Raw genomic sequence first — 14,635 nt, 5'->3', positions numbered from 1 at the left:
GCATTTTGGCCGTTGCCATCTTGGTTTGTTGGAGCCAGAAGTGACCAAAATTAGACGACAGGGTGAAACTAAGTCCACAGCTAGATTTTTTTTGTCAGGAAGGTGCTAAAATGAACAGGAAACTCCTCAAAATATCTTTTAGTACAACTGAAAGTGAACATTTGTATGTGATTTTTCTCTAAATTTGACCATATTTTACTAAATTAATATCATGCTGTATCCAAGAAGACTTGAAACTAGAACGTGAGAGCATAAACATTAGGAAAATGGGTAACACTTTATATTAAGGTCCTTGTAATAACCATTAATTAACAAGTAATAAGGCCCTTGTAAGTCCTTACAAGATGCTTATTAACATTATTGTGTGTTTATAAGCTTATATAAGTGTTAATAATGGCATTACAAACACCCATGACCCACCCATTATGTCTTTGCCATGCCTTTATTAATCTTATTTTGTTTGCTTATTGATATTAAAACATACTTTATTGCTCATCTATTATAAGTTAACTATGCTTTTTGCAACTACCGGATCTAAAGCGAGAACAATGCCTTATTACTTGTTAATTAATGGTTATTAAGGACCTTATTATAAAGCGTTACCGGAAAATGTTTACTTGTAGGATCATTTAAAAAAAGTTCTATTATAGTCTGACTTTTTTTTGCAACCAGCAGAGTCGCCCCCTGCTGGCCATTAGATAGAATGCAGTTTAAAAGCACTTTTCACTTTTCAGACCCAGCGTTCTCCCCTTGACAAAAACAACCTGCCACTGCCAAATTTGTGTGAAAAAAATGTGGCACGTTAAGCTTCAATGCATCTTTAAATTGAGCTGTCATAGTCACAACTGCTTCAAAAGACGTATATACTTTATCATCACACGAAGTCTACAGTGATAGCAAAGTGATGATGGCAGATTATTTTTCCCGGAGGCCTTTTTTTTCTGCACCTCTCATAGAAAATGCAGATGATTCGTCCACCAAGGTCATCTCTGATCCTCATCTACCGCCCTAATCAGCCGTATCAAATGCTGCCTGAGAACACATTCATAAATAGACACACACACACACACACACACACACTTCGCCGAGCTTAAAGTACACATCCCAGCAGGATTGAGAGTTGAAACACACACGGATGCTGTGTTGCTTGTTAAAGACTTACAAAGTGTGTATTGGATTTCTCCTCCAGTCAGATTGACTTCATGGATTTTTTTTTTTTTTTTTTACAAAGGTTGCATTTACACCAAGACTGCTGCCTTCCATATATTAACGACATGCCTCAGTTTGTTTTTACTTCAGTGAACTAGCATTATGTTAAACATAATTGACAAATATCTATAGATTTTACATATCGGAGCAGAAAAGGATGCGACTAATCTGCAGATGGGCACAAAATATCAAAGGTGTTCTTTCTTCTCGACCTTTTTAGTGTTATTATAGTGTTTTATTGTACTTTTTCTCACAACCTGAACGTGTTGTAGTTTTTCTTTCTTTCTCTTCTGCACATTTTTGCATATAATTTGCACTCTTTTTGCACATTACTCACTTAATTTGCACTAGTCAAGTCAAGTCAAGTCAAAGTTTATTTATAGAGCACATTTAAAAACAACCTCAGTTGACCAAAGTGCTGTACAGTTATTAAAATAGAATACATCATACACAAATAGGTATAAATAAAAAAAAACAATAAAAAAACAATAAAATACTAAAAACAGTAAAATAAAATAGAATAAAATAGTAATAAAAGCTCAATCCAAAACAGAGTTAGAGATAAAAAAAGACAAATAAACGGGTAAAAAAAAAGTAAAAAAGAAAGCCAAGGATTCTTGCCTAGCTGGGACTGAACGCTATATACTAAGTTGTATATAGTATATTGTATATTGTTAAATGTCTTTTTCTTAGATTGTTATTCTTTATCTTTATCTTAAATTTTGTGTGAAATTTGTGTGGTCGGCTGTAACAAAGAAATTTCCCCGCTGTGGGATTAATAAAGTCAATCTAATCTAATCTAATCTAAAATATCAAAGATGTTCTTTCTTTAAGGAAATTTAGAGTCAAAAAACCCTTTTAACCCTTTTCAGCAAAAAGTTTTTGGGAGATTTGGGGTCTTGACCTTTCTGCCACTATAAAAAGATGGTGAAAAGGCTCAGGGCAGGGTCCATATTGATGGCAGAGCCAATAAACTATTGATAGAGTCCATTGTTTTGTTTTTTTGTTTTTTTGGGGTTTTTTTTTCAATACAAAGAAACTTTCTTTGACCTCCACAATCTGCCATTGTCCGGCACTTTCCGTGTGCTGGAGCCAGCCGACTGTACAAGGAGAAGACATCAGTGTGGAGTCACACACACACACACACACACACACACACACACACACACACACACACACACACACACACACACACACACACACACACATTCTTGTACTTCTATCTTTGTGAGGACCCTCATTGTAATAGTGAATTCCTTAACAAGGTTATAATAGTTTTGGATTTTTCATTAGTTTTAGTTTTAATTTCGTAGTGAATTTTTGTTTTCGAATTCAGCTAGTTTTAGTTTAATATTTCTTTTTTGAAATGCCTTAGTTTTAGTTTAGTTTTAATTAGTTGTAGTGTTTTGTAATGGGGTATTTGTTGGGTGGGAGATTAAAAGAGGTCACAGTAAATTTTGCCTTTATTTCCTTTGTCTGAACCATCTTCATTATGTATGAAAAAAATAGAAAAAGACAAAAACGAAGGACATTTTCACTATAATTTTAGTTAGTTTTGTAACCACACAATACAGTTTCAGTTAATTATCATTATCATGTAACCTTTAACCCTTAAAACAAAGTCTGAAATCTCAAAAAAGCCTTTAAAGAAGTGAGGACCGGCCGAAATGTCCTCACTTTGCAAAAATGTCCTCACTCTGTTGGATAAAAACGTGTTCCGGTCCTCACTATGTAGGAAGTACAAGAACACACACACACACACACACACACGCACACACACACACACACACACTGAATTCTTAGAACTCTCTGGAGGACAGCAATCTGCTTCACAGTGTCCTCAAGACGCCAACCAGACCTGAGAAAGCACAAGAAGTCCCTTTAACACACTGAAGTCCACAGCCATTAGTCACACTGATAACACAGGAATATGTGTAAAAGTGCATGATACGGTGCACAGAGGTGATCTTAAATTAGAAGTGGAAGTGTTTTCGGTAGTACAGCACGATACTTCGATGAGGGGGAAAGTGCAGCAGGGGAAAAGGCAGCTGAATGATATAAAAAAAAGAGAAAAGTAGGAAACCCTCACATTTGAGAAACCAGAATCAAGCTCAGATGATTCATCGATTATCAGAAAAATATAGAAGGAATCAACCTGGTCTCACAGGAATCGTGAAATAGCAACAAAATGAGGAAACAAAATGACCAAAAAAGACACAAATTGACCAAAAAAAGACACAAAATGACTAGAAAAGACACAAAATGACCAAAAAAGACACAAAATGACCCAAACTAAATTACCAAAAAGACAAAAAATGACTAAAAAAGACACAAAATTACCAAAAAAAGGAAACAAAATTACCAAAAAAGACACAAAATTACCAAAAAAAGGAAACAAAATTACCAAAAAAGACACAAATTGACCACAAAATGATCAAAAAACACACAAAATGACAAAAAAAAAAGACATTAAGTGACCAAAAACACTAAAACACTTTAACACAGTGGAATAGCCACAGATTTGCTCAACTCAAAATCCGTGGAATAGCCACGGAATCACTCAAATTTCCGTGAAACTGACACGGATTTCGCTACAATGCAAGTTAATGACAGTCATATCCCGTGGCTATTCCAACATACAAAGTGATTATGTACATTCACTGAGTGAATATTAGATAAAGATCAACCAAGTTTGGTGGTGTTTAATATTAACTTGCATGCCCTCAGTTATGTCTTATATTTGTATTACTGCACAGGCAAATTAAAAATTAAAGAAATTAAAAAAACAAAAACCAAGACCACTATGAGGATATGAATAAATAAAGACTGAGCTGAGGACTAAAGATCTTTAATCAGAACACACACAGACGTCTGTTGTTAAAGCTGTCCTCGGGCACAGTTTAAAGATCAGCTCCCAAATTCATAACTTCACATAAGCTGAAGTATTTCACTGTGTCCTGAGATCAGAATGGTAGTTATTTTCACCTTTCATGGCTCTCTGTGTTGTTGAGAGAAGCCTGCAGGCTGCAGGGAAACATATTACAAAAATTATTAGAATTCTTCTATGGTATGACATCAGGCTTTAAAAAACATTGTGCAATATCTACTGTCTCTAAAAAATAGAGTTATTTGTTTTATATGTAAGTATCTTTATTTATTTTATTGTTGTTTGCACTTAAAAAAAACATACAATCGTTAGGAAATAACAGTACAAGAAACAGTAAAAGAAAATGCAGGAAGGATCAAAAAGCCCAAAGGGCCCTCCCAAAAAAGACACAAAATGACCAAAAAAAGACACAAAATGACCAGAAAAGACACAAAATGACCAAAAAAATACACAAAATGACCAAAAAAGACACAAAATGACCAGAAAATACACAAAATGACCCAAAAAAAAGACACAAAATTACTAAAAAAAGACACAAAATGTCCAAAAAAAGGAAAAAAGTGACCAAAAAAGACACAAATTGACCACAAAATGATCAAAAAAAGACACAAAATGACCAAAAAAAGACATTAAGTGACCAAAAAGGCTAAAATACATGAACCCTTTAACACAGTGGAGACAGAGCTGACTTCCAAAATGATTTGGCGACCCCCAGAAATCATTAGTGTCGCTCCCTCTTAAACCTATAAGTAACTATACTTAAATTACATAGCTAGATGAAAATAATAAAAAATACAAACAAAATTTAAACAAAACAAATACAAAGGTGTAGAACATCTAGATTTTTTTTTTAGCTTGGTCTTAAACATATTTAAAGAGGAACATGATTCTGTTAGATGAAACCATTAAAAAAATCTCCATTGCATTTTAGTATGCACTGTAAAAAATAATCTGTTTAATTTACGGAAAAATACCGGCAGCTCTGGTTGCCAGAACTTCACCGCAAAAATTACAGTGAGTGGATTTTTTATTCTAAATTTAAATGTAAATATCAGCAAAAACTGTAATTTAATCTTCAATCCTGTTATTTTGTGTCATTCATTCACACATCATGGTATTTCTCCATACATTTTGCAAGAAAATGTTATATTTTTACAGCAAAACTGTGTGTTTCTTCCAGTTTATGACAGAAAAAAGTAAAAGTTTTGTACCATTCTTTGATTTACAGTAATTAAAAGTGTCTAATACGGTGATATACAATTTTTCATTTTATGCCCTATTTCTGATGTATTTGACAGTGTATTACTATTATTTCTACAAACATTTTTTACAGTGTGGGAGAATATTCTGTCAGTCTCTTCTACATTACATTATTAGCATCTTGACTAGTTTTCAAGGTCAAAATAATAGAGTATGTTTAGATATTGAGGAGATAAATCTTCAGACGATGCATCCAATCTGAACCCAATCATTCTATATAAAAACATGACAACACATACATGGACTTCAAAGTAGAAAAAGCAGCCATGCAGCATGAAACCTAGTCTTTTATCTCACTGGCTGGGTGAAAGTAAATGTGGTAAGAATAGCAAGGAGAGTCAAGGTCAGATATGTTATTAAGGCGGTGTTGCCTGTGCCAGCGTTACTGAGGGGGGGAGGGGGGCTTCATCACAGGCAGGACCGCTCAGGAAATTATGTTTCCTTGGGCTGATTGTTTCTATATTTAGGAAATTCCTCGGGATCGTATAGAGGCAAAGATGACGGCAATGTTGTGCCAAAGTTGGTGCGAAACAATAACTGTCTCAATCGATTGCTGAGATAAGTCGGTGGCGTCCTGTCTGAGGCGAACTGTGTCAAAGGTGAGTCTCTTCAGCCTCGTTTTAAACTGCAGCAGGTCGGACATGGCGTGAGTCGTTCTGTGCTTCACAAGGCTGGGATGGAAACTAATAAAACAGATGCTTTAAAGGAGAACTTGGGTCTTATTTTGTAGTTTTGGCAGGCCAGTGTTCCAAGGAGTTAAATTAACCCTTCTAATGCACAACATGGGTCAAAAATGACTCATTTATCCAAATTTGATTTAAAATTAAATGACCTAATACTATAATAATAGTAATTTGTTTCAAATAGTTACTTTCCACACTCATATATTTAATATATTTAACATGTTTATGTATCATTTTGTCACACATACAGTGTGTCTGGTAGGTATTCACAGCGCTTCACTTTTTCCACATTTTTTTTATGTTTCAGCCTTACTCCAAAATTGATTAAATTAGTTTTTCCTTGAAATTATACACACAATATCCCCATAATGAAATTTTTGACCCACGTTGTGCATGAGAAGCGTAGTGATACAAAAAGGGTTTTTATTCAAAAAGTAAGAAATGAAAACATAAAATTAGGATGTATGATGATTAAAAACAAGTTGATTGAGGAAAACCTGGAATACTGAATGATGAAATTAATTTATTGCAAAGATATAGAAAATTAAAAACTCAGTCGGATCACTTTAGACCCATGTTGTGCATCAAAGGGTTAAAGGAGAACTTGGGTCTTATTTTGTAGTTTTGGCAGGCCAGTGTTCCAAGGAGTTACGCTCATATTGGACAGTTCTGTACCTCATTATTAATGCCCAATGCCAGCTTATGTAGCCAGCACAGGAAGTCATTGTGCCAGATGTGTAGGGCTGTGGAAAAGGTCTGCAGAGCATGGTGGTGGATGGGGGGGTAGCAAACCTGCAATGAACTTTTGCATTTATATGAACCGTATGATCGTTCTCCAATCTTAAGGGAAACTAAACCCATTTACAACTCATACATTCAACTCAACATTAAGGGGTAGGACTCAATACGTTTTTTTACTTCTTCCTACTCCCTTTCAAGCTTGCAGAAAGTGTCTGTTTTCTAAATTTTCTTTTTTGTTTTGTTTTTTATTTATTCTAGCTTTTGTATCAGCATCTACGGAGTTAAATTGTGGAATAAGTTAAGTGTGGAAGTACAGAAAAGCCAAAACATAAGACAGTTTAAAAACAAATATAAAGACATCATCTTTACAAAGTACAGAAATTTAGAAAAGCCTCTGTAACATGAACATATGTAGACTGTAGTTTTGTAATATACATGGTAATTGTATTTATGTTTATAATATTTATATATATATAGTAATTTACAGTATACATGTATAGGTATTTACAATGTAATATAAATTGTTTATAGTATATATATATATATATATATATATATATATATATATATATATATATATTTATAAGGGTGGTCTAATACTCTAATACTTTTTCCATGACTGAACGCTCTCTTCAAAGCAACCAGACCTCATTGACAAAAACAGTAATTTTACCTTATAAAACATGGCTGTTGCTTGTATAGCGATGCCTCAGTTGTTTAGTTTCTGTGTGTGATTGTGTGACGTTGGTGAATGCAAACTAACCCTTAAAACACCAAAGTCATAGAATAACACAAACTAAACTATTTGGCAGCCCTTTTTGTTTTATTTTCTCAACAGTCATCTGTATGTGCATTATTCAGATTTTTTATGTACATTGACAGTTTGAAATCAGGGCAGCTCTGTAATAAGATAAGTCTCCCTGTGGTTACTCCGACTAAAAACTCAAGAGGTTGGTCATGCTGGCTGTCAGAAACAGTCGAGCTGTTGGAGCTGCGGTCAGCACGGTTTACCTTGATTACACGTCTCCAACCAGCGAGGAGGCTCTCAGGAAGTGACATGATAATTACAGTTCAGTGTGTCCGAGAAGACACATACAACTATTGATTTACATGAACGTATGTAAAACGATATTGAGTATGTTATGCATATAGTATGTGATTTTGGATGCAGCAAAACATTATGTGAGCCAATAAAATCCAGTTGATTGCCCGTGGAGCAGCTCCAGACCATGTAGTTGATGACATCACAAGTTTGAGACCTTAATTCAGGGGTCCCCAAACTTTTTCGGTGGGGCCACATCAGCTTTTCTTTCTGTGATGGGGGGCCGGGGTCAGTCTATAACAGGAAATGATACGGGCCAAAGTGACCACTAGTGTTATTGTGTCAATATAACGATCATTTGTTGGCCTTGGCACCACCTGTTGGTGTAATAAAAAGTAATAAAAAGTCTTCACATGTTTATTTGAAGTACCACAGATATTCCTTTTATTTTGTAGAAAATAAAAACACAAGCTGATGCCGGTTAACAATGAGGTGATGTGATTTTGCAACAGGTACAGGTGAAAATAGATTCTGCATTCAGAATCTATTTTCCGTTTGCTTGCCTTGCCCGCGAAAACTTGGCGATTGCGGCTTGGCATCACGTAGATCGGAATATACCCGTTAAGGGTTAGGACTAGATACGTTTTTTACTTCTTCCTAACCTCTTTCGAGCTTGCAGAAAGTGTCTGTTTCTTTTCAGTTTTTTTGCTTTTTTTATTTTTTTCATCTATTAATATTTAAACTTGTTTTTTTTTATTGCCTGCATGTTCGAAATAAAGACAATCAATCAATAAATCAATCAATACCATTGTGTGAGGGGGTGAAAATTAGCTACTACTGTAAATAATTCACAACTAAGGTCAATTTTAATTAGAACGCCTACCTTAATCATTACATGTGGATATTTTATAAATAAATACATAATAATGCAATTTAAATAAATAAATAAATAAAGATCTAAGTCTTCAGTCTAAATATAGCGCTTGAAAAACAGCTGTCTTCAGATCTTTACCAGCGTGCAGCTTGTGAACATGTGCACATGCAGATGTGCAAAAAAGCTGCACATGTAATAATATTCAGCATGTGTGTTTGTCCGACTGTCTGATCTCCGCTAATGAACAATTTGCTCGGTGAGGTGTGACCACGGGCATTGTGACGGGAGCCACAGAGTGGACTACTGATGCAGTGAGCGAGAGAGATAGAGACAGAGAGGCGGAGAGAGAGAGAGCGAGGATAGGGAGAGAGAGAGTGGGAGGGAGGGAGACTGGAACTCAATTCCACTCAGACAAACCTCCACTGGCTCAGAGAGACGGTCCCTCCTGCAGCACACACACTCTCACACTCTGCTGGCTGTGGATTCTCCATCTTATTCCATACATCTGAAGGTAAGGACGTGTTTTCATCTGCAGCTCTAGCTCTCTCTCTCTCTCTCTCTCTCTTTTTCTCTCTGCATGTGTGGTAATCAGCTGTTCTGCATGTACTGTAGAAATAGAGACTCCAATATGCATGCTGTTACACGCTGACAAACACACTCTAGCTGCAGCTATAGGTAAACACACACACACATAGACACACACACATATACACTCACACGTTGTATTTCCTTAAACACCTTTAAGAGGGCTTGTGGTTGATCTGGGTGCACTGATGCTAATTAAAATCAGGATAAATGTCCTCATAGGGAGTCATTTTTAGTGCTTGGTTGTATTTATTTTTGGACTGTCATCTGGATAAATCTTATTTTTAAAGAGCAACATCTGTGATTTTCATGAATATCTGGCTTGGATTATGCAATCATATCCATGCCTACTCTCCATTTTTCCATAAGGATACACAGGATATATGCATGCATGTGTGTGTGTGTTTGTTTTGGTGCTTGCATTTGCTCTTGCAATGCAAGCATGGATTGTGTGTGTGTGTGTGTGTGTGTGTGTGTGTGGCCATTTGCATGTGAGTGCAGCACACTCCAACAAGCGGAACAGCGGAGTCCAAAAGGTGCTCAAATCCCCGGGATTAGCAAGACGTCTTTGGCTTCAGCTGTCACCATGGCAAAGGCAGCCGGTGGAACGCTTGTGTTTGAGAGCGTTTCTTTGTAAATGTGCAGGTTCGTCGTATTCATCAGCTCTAAGGCTAACATAAGCATTAGCCCGGTACAATTAATGTCATTCTCAAGCATGGGGAATATGTTTCATGAGTGGGCAAAGTGGGGGGTTTAAAGAGGTGGAGCATAAGAGGCATGAAAGAGCCCAAAGACCAAACCGGGAAAAAGGAAAAATTGAGTAGACTAGGAACTTTTTATAGAGAAATGAAAGTGTAAAAAGATATTAACGGTGCTGCGAATGTAGTGGGAGGACTTCTGCATGTGGAAATTGGATTTGTAAAATGCCATGTGAAAGAATCACCGGAGGAAACCCCACAGATTAGAACAGCAAGGCATTAATCTTGTTTGTAAATAGCATGACTCAGGATGTTGTTTGGTTGTAAATCCTGCAGGACAGACGTAACCTGTTGGAGTCCTGCCTGGGATGCTCGTTTATCCAGAGGTTTGTCTGTTCTCGCTCTCATTATGGTCAATAATAGTCAGGGACTATTGACCAGAGCTTGTTGCACCAATTCTAGACAGCGGTGTGTATCTATGTGTTGGCATGCACTTAAGTGAAATCTCCATTTTCCATTTTCATTTCCAAAAGTTTGACATTTGAGCAGCAAATAGCTAGATAGATAGACTTTATTTATCCCAAGCTGGGAAATTACAGTGTAGCAGCAGCATTACACACAGAGACAATAACAACACAATTAAATAAAAAGAACAACCTAGGCATACTTCAAGCAATAAAATATAAAAATACAATAAAATACAATAAAAAATAAAGTATAACTAGAGCTAAATAAATTAGCTAGCCTTAGCATAAAGACTGGAAACAGCTAACCTGCCTCCGTCCAAATGTAACAAAATCCACCTTCCAGCACATTTAAAGCTCATTAATTAATAAAAATGTTGTGTTTTCTTTAGAGCTGAAGTGCAAGAAATATAAATTAAAGTCTGTTACATTAAAGCCCTTGCCGAACAAGTTCACACAGCGCTGATGAAGCCTGCTGTCACCAGAGAACGAATGATTCGCAGTAGACCAGAGCTTTGGTGTTTGGCATTCTAGAGAGGAAAAAACAATAAACTCTGCATTCACAGGAAAGGTCAAAGTAAGTAAAAAGCGCTCCTAGTGCTCCTCCAATGTTTGTGTAATTACTCTTACTGCCACAAGGGGGAGACAAACATTCTGCACTGCAGCTTTAAACTGCACAAAAGTTAAAAGTTTAAAAACAAGTGGCAGTATTACAGGGGGATTATGCATTGGATTATTTTTGGCTAGAAGCAGTAACTTCCCAAGGTGTCAAAAACAGACAACAGGCTAGTGGTTTCCAACTGTTTCCAGTCTTTATGCTAAGCTAAGCTAAGCTAACCGGCTTCTGGCTATAGTTTTACAAAACACATCTAGGAGTAGTAAGAATCTCTCAGCAAGAAAGTTAATAAATGTATTTCCCAAAAAGAACTTTTAAGTTAATATGTACTGAAATTGACAACATATGTCGATCTTTGTTTCAAGGCAACAAACTGGGCAGTAGCAACGCAACTGCACACAGTATGCAAACATAGCATGAAAACGTGATGGTAAAGCAATTGATTCATTTTAAATTACAGTATTGATATGGCTTGTAATATCTAATCAATGCGTATTGATGTAAAAACTGTAATTTTGTTCGTAACGATGAAATGAACCAACCGTAAAATGAATCCTGGACCATGGAGGAAAATAAATAAGGTCTAAAACAGTAGGAAGTTAAACATTAATCATCCTATATTCAGTTTTTTTAATTTACTGTCACAAGAATTCGACCATAACGACGACTACATAGATTGATAGATGGATAGTCAGACACCGGGTCGCTACGTTAAGCTCTCTAACACTTTATAAAGCCCTTCAAATGTGCTGCTTTATGCAGAATAAATCCCTGCTGGCTTAAAGCGGCCAGTCAGATTGAATCTGTGCAGTATTGACTTCCCCGGCGTAGCGTCAAAGTCAGGAGAGGACAACAGGAAAAAGCCATATGTTGACTCCTTAGATGGGAGATCGGGCCCTGTGGTGTTAAAAGAGCTGCAACGGGACCCAGCAGCATGTGGGAGGATATAAATACGAGCGCACCTACATATAACCATGGAAATAATACTAGAGTGAGAAGTAGTGCTTGTAAATATGCACGCCCCCACACAGCAGATTCAGAAAACTGTCTTCCACAACAGTAGCCATTTGCAGGGAGGTAAATTACTCCATTATCCTGGACTGTGTCATTGATCTACAGGCCTCCCCGCGCTTATTGCAAGTTTGTTAAATAGTAATGACATGGGCCACAGTCAATTCGTCTCCATTTGTGACTCCCCTCAGTGTAGAGCTTCTCCACTTCAATCAGTCAGGAGCAGCACTCTAATTCAGTCTCTACACTTCTCCTTCACCTTCTTGCATTCAAGCTCTCATCGTCTGTTTACAGATCACAAAGGGGCTTGTAATGCTGCAACGCTGCTGTCAGATTCATTTAGAATACAGTATTTTTTTTTTCCATAGAGGAAATGCAGGTTGAGTCCTGATTGAGGTCAAGATGGCTGGGTAAAGTAGGTCTGGGCGATATATCCATATAAAAAACATATCCATATATTTTTTAATGTGATATGGAATTAGACCATATCGCATATATCGATACAGGCCAAAAGTTTGGACACACCTTCTCATTCAATGCGTTTTTCTTTATTTTCATGACTATTTACATTGTAGATTCTTACTGAAGGCATCAAAACTATGAATGAACACATATGGAATTATGTACTTAAAAAAAGTGTGAAATAACTGAAAACATGTCTTGTATTTTAGATTCCTCGAAGTAAAATATCGGTATATATATATCATGTATCAATATTCAGCCTGAATACACTACTGGTCAAAAGTCTTAGAACACAACAACTTTTCCAGAATTTAACTGAAAATTATGCAGTTTAATGTCTCAGTGTACTCTGAAATTAATGCACATTTGCAACATTTAAAATTCTTTATTGAGCATGATAGTGTTTTGAAAGTAAAAAAAAGATTCAAAATCACATTTTATGTTGGACTAAAGGACTAAAAAAAGACACAAAATGACCAAAAAAAGACACAAAATGACTAAAAAAGACACAAAATGACCACAAAAAGACACAAAATGACTAAAAAAGACACAAAATGACCAAAAAAAGACACAAAATGACTTACAAAGACATGAAAAGAATTCAAAAATGGACAAAATAGCCCAAGACTCCATAGAGTTAAGTTGTTAACCCATTTCTTGTTCCCTGAAAAAGGCCTACTTGTATAATTCTGAAATGTACATTATTTTTTTATTTACCTCTGGCAGTTCACCACTTACCTTTGTACCCTTTCAAGCTGTTCATTTGACTTGAACTGCTTGAATTTCAATAAAAAACTGGAAAAATTGGGGTGTTCTAAAACTTTTGACCGGTAGTGTATATATATATCATGTATCGATATTCAGCCTGAATATATCAGGATATGCCTTTTGGTGCATATTGCCCAGCCCTAGCTGGGAGAAGTGAGAGTGGGGGCTCCTGGTAAACACAAGGCAGACTAAATTGAAAGACAGGAGCCTGTTGACAGAGTTAATAAAGGAGACTCTGGCAACAAACTAAAATGAGCATTAGGGAGGCTGCAGCTGAGTTTACTCTGCTGAACCAAGAATGCCACGACTGAATGTCAATACGGTGTTTTGTCTCTCCTCCTCTCTCCTCTATTGCCCTTGTCTTCTGCTCTCTGCCCTCCTCTTCTGCCTCCTCCTCTCTGCTCCATTGAGCACACTACAGTGGCAGGCCCCGTCTTTGTCAGGAGCAGTGAGACAAAACGCCAGCAAAATAATAGAGGGGACTTGTAAATTCCCCACAGACACTTTTTATAGTTCCTTTCCACTTGCTCTGTTGCCTGTCAAAGCAGACAATGCCTCCACTAACAGCCATGTGTTTGATGTGGTGACGAGTGGTGACAAGGAAGTTAAAGGCCCCAACTGGAATCAGAGCAAAACACAAGCTGCGCTGTGGTTTTTGATTCATTAGTGGCGACCACTGTGGATAATTTGTTAGCTTGATTTTTTTTAATGAATAGTGTAATTGATTGATGTCTTTTCTTGAACACTATCTCTGAATTACTTGCCTTTAAGTCTTAAAGCTGCTAATTTCAACACTTTCAAATGACTATGTGTACGTTAAAGTAGATGCTCTTAGTGACAATACCATAATCAATTATCTCCCAACCTTGCAGCTCTACACTGCAAAAAAAAAGAAAAGTTGGGTGAACTCAAAATTTCAAGGCAACAAACTTCGATAGAATCTTATGTTGGACAATTAAAGTAAATATTTTAAGTTTTGTTTTTGAGTTTGCTCAACTCTGAATTTCTCTGGCACGATTGTAACGCCGCTATGAAATGTGAGCTAATGTTGTGACCACAATTTTGAGTTAGCATTGATACGCTAATGGCTACTCTTGTAGCTGTAACAAGCAGCGTCGCTAGCATCAGTTAGCCGCTAGCATCAGTTAGCCGCTAGCTTCAGTTAGCCGCTAGCTTTCGCTAATGACCGAATGTCACAACAAAGAAATAAGAGTTATCAGAACTATTGTCCCTTGTTTTGAACCCCAACTTAAAGATATAAGTAACAACAACTCACCAACTTGTTTTTGAGCAGACAACTGGCTTCCTTTGTTGTGCTAACTTACATTATTGCCC

This window comes from Centropristis striata, chromosome 22, assembly GCF_030273125.1.
Source record: "Centropristis striata isolate RG_2023a ecotype Rhode Island chromosome 22, C.striata_1.0, whole genome shotgun sequence".
Taxonomy (NCBI): domain Eukaryota; kingdom Metazoa; phylum Chordata; class Actinopteri; order Perciformes; family Serranidae; genus Centropristis; species Centropristis striata.
Note: the sequence above shows the minus strand (reverse complement) of the source record.